Here is a 9,400-nt window from a genome sequence, read left to right as displayed (position 1 = left end):
AATATTAAATATAAAAATATTGATATAACACTGTCAAAATTATAACTATATGTTATGTATCCCCTGTCAAAAGAAAAGAAATTTTTGTATGTAATTTAAAAAAATAAATAAAGTTAAAAAGAAGGCTAAAAGGAATATAAACCTATAACTCAATTCCTTTTTTTTGACAACTAAAGAACCACTTTCATAATTGATATAATCTGATTTCGAAAAAAGATCTATCTCACAAATAGTACAGCCCAGTCCCACTGTAATTTAAACGTTGCCAGTGGCTTTTTGCTGTTTCCGGTGCTCTGTTCTATGAGAAGAATCTCAACCTTCATTTTGCTCAAAACCTGCCATATTTGGTAATTATTCTGATAATTCAGTTTCCAATTCAAGTCATATCATGACTTGCATTTTAGTTGTTTTTTGTGACTCTGTCCATGGTACCACAGACAGTTTTTTGATGGGAAAGGCAGTGGCCACTCATCTTTGTATGCCTAGAACTTTGTATAATGCTTGGTCCATGAAAGGATTCCAACAAACATTTGCTATATTAAACCAATGGATAAGTTCAAACAGTAATTGGAAGCTGAATCATAAAAGTAAAATCTAATCTTTTGTTCTGATGTGGGCTAAGTGATTTAGAAAGGCTAATTGAGTTGTACAAGAGCAAATTCAATATTCACTGGAACAGAAGATATTTTTGCCAAAGAGAAAAGAGTGGGAAATTTATCAGCATATCTGAGGACAGAGATGCATTCTGTCTCATGGAGATAATAAAGAATCAAAGAGGGCTGGAAGCCAAGTTAGACAGGTGAAAATGTATCAGGCCTTTACAAAGGCTAGAAGGGAGTTTGTTCTTAGGGAATTAGAGAGTTTATATTTTCCTCTTGTTTAATTTTATCTATCTTAGAATCATAGGTAATTTTTTAAATGCCAATATAGCTCAGCTGTGCAGAAAGTTATTAAGTTTTTTTGTTTTCTGTTTTTTTTTTTCATTGGTGGATCATGGTTTTAAAGAGTGAATACGGCATGATAATGGGAGTGAGGGAACCCTAGCAGAAGGATACAAGTCATGGATCTAGACACAATATTATTTGGGGATTCTTGTCCCAAAACTCCCCTCTATTCAAACCTTGGGAATTCCATGTTTGATGATAAAGATCAGCAAGTGGGACTGATATAAATGAATAAAATAAAATTTTCCTCAGCAGAGTTTATATCAACTTGTATAACCTACTTCTCATAGTTCTTACATTTCAATGTCCACCACCAATCATTAGCCATACCATTTCTTAGAGCAATCTTGACCTTAGGCAAGAGGGATATATGTACTAGTCCAGTGTTCTGGGGCTTAATTTTAAGCCACTTAATGGCAACTTGACTCTAAATGTGAGTGCTGATTTTGATAACTTAGATTTTGTTCTTATTACTAAGACCAAGCTATCACGTCAACATCCACTTAATTGTAAGGGGTTTAGAAAACCAAAACCATGCAAAGGTAGGCTTGGCATTCCAACAGAAGGTAGCAGAGTCATTTCCAGGACATATCTTGATGAACTGGCAGTGACCAATACTAGCTCAGAGCAACATTTGAAACACGACATAGGGTTACAGAGTGGCCAGCCAGTGAGCAAGGCAAAGAGGTGAAAATCAGAATATTCAGAGATTTAGGTTGGTAAGTAAAACTCCAGACTATGTAGGTCCAATGCTTGTTTCTAGACCCTGCATATATATATATATATATATATATATATATATATATATATATATATATATATATATATATATATATATATATATATATTTAGCCCTAATATACCATTCAAGCCTTGAGGCAAGACAAGCCTCTGGAAGTTTTACCTTGATAAGAAGTAGTAACTCCTTTAGACAGTGCTATATTAATTCATTATTCAACAAATATTTACTGACTATTCATCAGTTCATAAAATTCTTTATGTAATTATTATGTAACAGTGCTGTCAGGCACTGTTCTAGGTGTTAGGATTGTAACATTGAACAAAAAAAAAGCAGAAATTTCTGCTCTTATGAAGTTTATATTCAGATGGTCTTCTTCCCTCATCTATCACATTTGCTGCTATTCTAGAAAGGGTCTGTGGTCTCAGCCTAAGGGTGGTCCCCACCTGGAGAAGCAGTGGTAAAAAGGCTTACTATGATCCTTGATCCTCTGTGTTGGGAAGGGAGGTGGAGTAGGGAATCAGTGGGCAATCATACTTGCTGTCCAAATATCAACCCAGGATCTCAATGGCATCTTGATGCCATTAATGAATCTTCTCACAAACACATTTCTGTACAATGAGAAAAGAATAGGTTTCTAAGAGACAGAAACAATGGTACTGGTCTAGAACCCACTACGGTATAATGTTGACATTGATGCCATATTCTTTTTTTTTTTTTTTTGCAGTATGCGGGCCTCTCACTGTTGTGGCCTCCCCCGTTGCGGAGCACAGGCTCCGGACGCGCAGGCTCCGGACGCGCAGGCTCAGCGGCCATGGCTCACGGGCCCAGCCGCTCCGCGGCATATGGGATCCTCCCAGACCGGGGCACGAACCCGTATCCCCTGCATCGGCAGGCGGACTCTCAACCACTTGCGCCACCAGGGAGGCCCGATGCCATATTCTTTATTAGTCACAGTTTAGTTGAAGAAACAGAAACAACTCTGGGTATTTTAAGCAGAAACTGACATGATGCAGAGAATTAGATGCTTACAGAATAGTTAGAAGTTATATAAAAAGGTACTTTCCTGTTTGGGTCTCCAGGAACATTCTAGAACACTAGGTCATCACTGGAACTATGCCAGGAAAAAGGGACACTGCTACTACCTCTGAAACTGCCACTGTTCAACATACAGAAAACTGGACAACAGGTACTGAAATATCACCTGAGAAAACTCATGACCACAACAATGCCTGAGAGCAGAAATAGCCAAAAAGGGGCAGAAAGATAACTTCCACCTTGCTTTCACCTTCCAAATTTTCTGCAAGTGCATTGTAACTAGTGGAATTAATTTGCAGCCAGAACTCTAGCTGCAAGAGAGTCTAAGAAGGCAGAACGGAGGCTGAGTGAGCCCCATTCAAAATATGCGGCATCCACTTTAACCTCCAAGGTGAATTTGTGAAAGTACAGAGTCTTAGGCCTTCATTTGACCTAATGAATCAGTTTCTGGGTACAAAAACGGACATGTTAACAAACACTTACCCCAAGGGATTCTCATGCTTAGTAACATCTGGGGAAAAATTAATTAGAATGATTAGGATGAGATCTGGGATACACAGTCATATTAAACACAACGAGAAATATGGGATTTTAAAAGAAATATTAAACCATGCTTATATAATTTAATTTTATGGACCTGATTCTATTCTGAATCAGAAAGTGAAATGCTTATCATCTCAGGTAGTTTTTCACTTCACAATGCGAAATGGGAAAAAATTTTTTTCTCTCCTCAGTGTTTTGCTCTCTCTAGTTCTTCATGCAACTGGGACAAATATTCACAATTTCGTGGCTGCATTTTATTACAGAAGTTTGCCTAGTGTTCTCTCTGGGGGTATTTCAAAGTAATGTCCTAGTCAGACCTCAAAATTTACTCTTTTCTAGTTTGCAAGCAAGGAACAGTTTAGCATTATTCCAAGGAATGAGAAATTGCTCATTTAGGAAAGCAAAAACGCATGTTCTTTCTTCATCTAGGGCAAGATTTCCATTGAATAAATGATTGCATCTGCCTTCTAAAGATTTATTGATTTAAATGCATTAAATTGTTCAACCCAAAAATAAGTGGGAATTTATAATTCAAAGAGAAACATCAAATCAACCTTGCATATAACCTTCCTCACAGTGCCTTGAGCAATGTTGGCTGAATTAATGAAAGATGAATTCCCTGTGCTGATTTACTTTGCTAAGATAATGCACCTGTAGCTTTTTCCCAAAGTGACTTAGTACTTCCTGGAAATTCTCATGGTTTTTGAGGTTTCCTTAAATGTGAATTTCAATCATGTAATTAAAAGGTTGTTTTAGTCATGGTAAGTAACACTGGCTGTTGTAACAAACAACCTACATCTTGGTGGCTTAAGACAATGAAGGTTAATTTCTTACTCAGTGATCCAGCTGACTGTTGAGTGATCAGCCCTCCATCTAGTGATTAGTATTGTAGTCTGCTGGTATCTAATAGCTCTACCTCTCCTAAATCAGAGCCAAAAAACATTTTGTGTAAAGGGCCAGATAGTAAGTATTTTAGGCTTTGCCAGTCAAGAGGCAAACCAAAGATATTATGTAGGTACTTACTGAACAAGAGAGAAAACAAATTTCAGCAAATATTATTTTGATGAAATTCAAAATATGATAACTAAATATAGTTATTTGTAATACAAGTCTACCAATGAGAAAAATTGAATTATTTTGTTGAGGGATACAATTTTGCTTGATTGAGGTTTAAATAACTTTCCCTATGGTCAAAATGACTACAAATGTTCATCAGTTAATACTAGTCTGTATTGAATTTTTTTTTCTTATTTCATGTTTTCACATGGATAAGTTCTGCCAATACTGATATCAATCCATGAGTGTATGATTTTAATTGACCAAATTCACCTCTTGAAAGGTAGTTTCAGGATTCTATAAGATTCTTCTCTTGCCTTTTAACCTATCATTACATTGTAGACTAATCACTTCTGATTGAAGATTAGAAGGAACTCCTCAATTGAACAATTATATGGATTATGAAATATGAAAATTTTTGTACTTGCATTGACATACCAAAAATACTGCTGTTACAGTAGTCTGAGCTGGGAAAGCATATCACTGCAAATTTGTGTGGGAATGGAGATTTGGGTTTTTATTTTAAATTTACAGCACAGAAAGTGTATAAAGCAGCTTGAGGTTACCTGTGGCTCAAACAAAATTAGGTTGTTATGGAAATGACTACAGTGTATGTGTTTCACATGTAAGTGCTATTTTGCCTTGAAATTCTAGGTTGAATTAAGTATGCATTATCAATTCTGTGGAAAAAGATGATTTCCAAAGTCATTCAGTATTTGATGATAGTGGCTGAGCACAGCTTTCCTTGTTCAGAAAAATTTTAATTTTGAGTCTGTTTATTTTGACAATAAATTAACACTGCTAAACCATCAAAGTACTGTGTAGTAGGGCAGGGTAAGAAATCCAGCTTCTATTTCTGACAAAAATTCATGGAACTGGAGATGGATAAATCCATGAAAGCAAATGAAATATACTGTTGACACTTCTGTTTCAATAACACATGATAGATTCAAATATTTTCTGCAGAGTCTTTGCTCATAACTAAGGCAATTAAAAACCATAGGCTTTAAATACCTTATTTTTTCACAAACTTTGTGAATTTGTCCAACAGAACCTTTTTCTGTTCCACACATATTTTTACCATCATCGGTTGTAATACATCTTAGCAGATTCCACTTTAGGTTGTACTGAATTAATGTTTTTTTCAACTTCTCTGAAAAGGTACTCACCTATGGCCGCTGAGCCTGCACGTCCGGAGCCTGTGCTCTGCAATGGGAGTGGCCACAACAGTGAGAGGCCCGCATACCGCAAAAAAAAAAAAAAAAAAAACCAACAACTTGGCATCCAGTAAACAACTGAGTGGTATAGGTAACATTTACTCATCAAGAACCAAAACAAACCACTCAAAATCATCTACGTTATGATTAATGTTTTTGTCAACTCTCCATGTTGTTTCCAATATCCTTAACTTTTTGAGCAACTGTTCTCATCTAAAGGGTAATAGTTTTGAATTATTTTTTTCTGGATGCATTTCTTCAGCTGCAATCAAACACAATTTAATTAACTCACAATAAGTAAAGAGCTTTCTTGCTTGGCTAACAAATGAGCCACTGGAAAATGTATTTAGGTTGCAGGCTTATTTTTTTCTTTACTTTTGTGAAGAAATTCTACTGTGATAAGATATTTTGTTTTAAATTTTCTAATTTTTCTGGACATTGTTTTCCTGTCAATTGGGAATATTTCAATATGTGCTCTGTTTGGTAATATCAAGACTTATTGTATTAGTTTCTTATTGCTGTTATAACACCACAAACTTAGTGACTTAACACAACACAAATTTATTATCTTACAGTTCTGGAGGTTAAAAATCCAAAGGGAGTCTAACTGGCTAAAATCAAAATATTGGGGAGTCTGTGATGTTTCTGAGGGATCTATGGGACAATCCAATTCTTGCTTTTTCACTGTCTCTAGAAGATTCCTAAATTTCTTGGCTCATGGCCCCAGCCAGCAATTACATCACTCCAACATCTGCTTCCATCATCCCATTTCCTCCTCTGACTGACTGTCTCGCTTCTCCCTTTGTAAAAACAATGTTCATTGTGATTACATTAGAACCACTAGAGTAATAATGGTCTCAATGTCTTTCTGGAATGATGAGATTCTGAACCAGACAGCCAGAACTGCTGTTAAGGGATTTTAAATTGTGTGTTTTTAACACTGCAGTGAAATAACTTAAGGTATTCTTTGTGTTCTTAGTATGAGGGGCTATTATCTGTCATGTTGGCATAAATTGTTTTGTTAAAGGGAAGGTGTTTCTAATGGTGTTTCAGTGTTTGTACTGATACAAAGTAAGTTATTACTTTGTTCTGGGTGTTTTGGCCACTGAGAAAATACTGTATTGCAAAGGAAGCAATCTTATTTCTTAAGACAAAGAACTTATATTTTAACAAGTTCTTCACTTCTGTTCATTGATTTCTAATTGACTTCATGCTTTACACTGGGAATTGAGAAGTTGTTTGCAGTAGGACAGGTAAACCTCAGCATATAATATAAAATTCATTCAGGTCAGCTGCAGTGTTTAAATTACACATTTTAAATCCCTTTTACAGACACTAAAGTAAAAAATATGTCTTTTGGGGTTGTAAACATGTGGTAATAACAATATTATACAGTCAATGTTAAATAAAACCCAAAAGTGGAATGTGCAGAAAATAGGATTTGGTTAATTTGTGGCAACATTTTTATGTTTGCCTTTAACCTTTTTAAAAACAAGATTCCTAGAATAGGTTGGTACATTCTGACAAAGACTTACAGCATTCCATTTTGCTTATAGTGTTGTATCACAAGGGACTCCCTCAGGGACCATGACTTGCTGGTGTGTGTATATATTTACAAAAACAAAAGAAAAAGTTACCCATTGGGATACAAGCTAGCCGTCACAGCTAAAAACTGTGGCTTTTTGAGGTGCAATTCCCTGATTTACAAAATTATTTACAATGGGTCTTATTGTTTTTGTGACAGGATTTATTCAGACTGCTGTGCTCTTCATTTGATATGCCAAAATGCTATTAATCTAAATATTTATAAATAAAGTCTTGTATCTAGATTAAATTTTAAAATCTCTATCTCAAGATCCCTTAAATTAGTTGTACTTGCAAAGTTCCTTTTTTTCCTTAATATTTTTACTTTATGTATGCCTAGTTCCTTTTGACATGTAAAATAACATATTCAGAGGTTCCAGGAATTAGGATATGGACATCTGGGGGTGGGGTGGTGGTATTATTTTGCCTACCACAGCTAAAAGGTCATTGTATAAAAAACACAATGCTTTGCCACCTAATTTGTTAACAAAATAATCCACACTCCAGTATGCCTCAAACATGCACCATATGAAGTCCACTTTTTTCTTCCTTTCTTGTTTTCACCTGATGAATATGCACTGATAGTAAAAGGATAAAATAAAATAAAATGTTACAGTACAGTGATATGGATGGCAGTCAAAATGTGGTCAAGTTATAACTGTATCATTGCAATGTAGAGTGCACTGAGTCAGCAGGGGGCAGCAGTGAGGGCACCACACATGGTCTCTGTTGTAGCTATTCAACCCTGCCACTTAATGCGAAAGCGGGCATAAACAATATAGAAATGAATGTGAATGTGGATGTGTTCCAATAAAACTTTATGACACTGCAAATTAAATTTTATATAATTTATATATATTATATATATATATATATAATTCTGAATGTTGTGGAATATTATTATTCTTATTTTTAAAGGCAATTTAAAAATGTAAAGCCATTTTAGCTCATGGTTGTACAAGAATAGGCAGTGAGGAACCACAGGGGGTGTGTTTCCAAAATGGCAGCAGTGATGGATATGGATACCCCAAGTGGCACCAACAACAGCATGGGAAAGAAGCACACTGAAGTGAAAAAATGAAATGCAGTAGCCCTCTGGGCCTGGGATATTGTGGCTCATAACTGTGCCATCTGCAGGAACCACATTATGTATCTTTCCATAGGTTGTTGAGCTAACCAGGCATCTGCTACTTCTGAAGAGTGCACCGTTTCATGGGGAGTCTGTGACCATGCTTTTCACTTCCACTGCTTCTCCTGCTGGCTCAAAACATGGCAGGTGTGTCTGTTGGACAACAGATAGTGGGAATTCCAAAAGTATGTGCACTAGAAAAAAAGAATTCTTCCATCAAGCTCAGCTGTTCTGTTATTCATTTAATGACTTGCCCTCTTGTTCCTTAATTATAAATTAGATAGACCCATGTCTTTTATGCTTTGTCTTTCCAGTTTGCTATTCCTGCAGCCATATTGTATTGATATTCTGTGTCAAATGAAATCCAGGTGGATTCTAGAACAGATGCTGTCTGTTGTATATATGTGAATAAAGTGAACATAAATAGAGTCCCCTCTTCCCAGGTTGGAAAGCCAGCTTTTGCAAGAGAGATGTTTGTTCATTAGTGACAGAATAGAATTGTCCTGTGAGCACATCGCTTGGTCATGAGGAAGCCTGCTTACTGATGGCAGTCTTGGGAAAGTTGCCTCTCTTCTCCAAGCTTTCCTCCTCTATCAAGTGGCTTCTAAGGATTAAATGGCATCAGGTGGACACAGAAAGAGTCTTTGTAAACTGTAAAGACACTGTACAAATGTGAACTTTCTGTATGACATGTTGCTTTCTCAGTTTGGAAAAGTAAACTTGAAAAAAACTAATATGTAATCTTGTCTGGCTAAGAGCAATTTTTGAACTTAAATTGAAAACTGATATTTAAAATTGAGTTAATGGGAGAATTCAAGTTTCCTTCCCTACTACCACCCTTTACAATTTAAAATGTTTAAAATGTCTTTTATTTTTTGTCAGTGCATGCGCCATGTGGGATCTGAGTTCCCTGACCAGGGATTGAACCTGTGCCCCCTGCACTGGTAGTGCTGAGTCTTAACCACTGGACCGCCAGCGAAGTCCTTGTTTAAAATATCTTGGTCTAATACTGATTCAATAGCCATATAGTCTCTAACTGAGAAACAGTATAGTTTACTGCAGTGGTTATCAAAGTATGGTCTGAGGACTCCTGGGGGTACCTGAAACCCTTTCAGAAATTTCATGAATTTCCTTTTCCAACTGCATGACC

The 9,400-nt window shown here is 36.1% G+C and overlaps 1 pseudogene; it reads left to right on the top strand.

The window, feature by feature from the left end:
- The first annotated feature begins 8,100 nt into the window (after nt 1-8,100).
- On the top strand, nt 8,101-8,448 carry LOC132499218 (E3 ubiquitin-protein ligase RBX1-like; annotated as a pseudogene).
- Nucleotides 8,449-9,400: the final 952 nt, after the last annotated feature.

This window comes from Mesoplodon densirostris, chromosome 11 (assembly GCF_025265405.1).
Source record: "Mesoplodon densirostris isolate mMesDen1 chromosome 11, mMesDen1 primary haplotype, whole genome shotgun sequence".
Taxonomy (NCBI): domain Eukaryota; kingdom Metazoa; phylum Chordata; class Mammalia; order Artiodactyla; family Ziphiidae; genus Mesoplodon; species Mesoplodon densirostris.
Note: the sequence above shows the minus strand (reverse complement) of the source record. Positions and strands in the feature narration are given on the sequence as shown.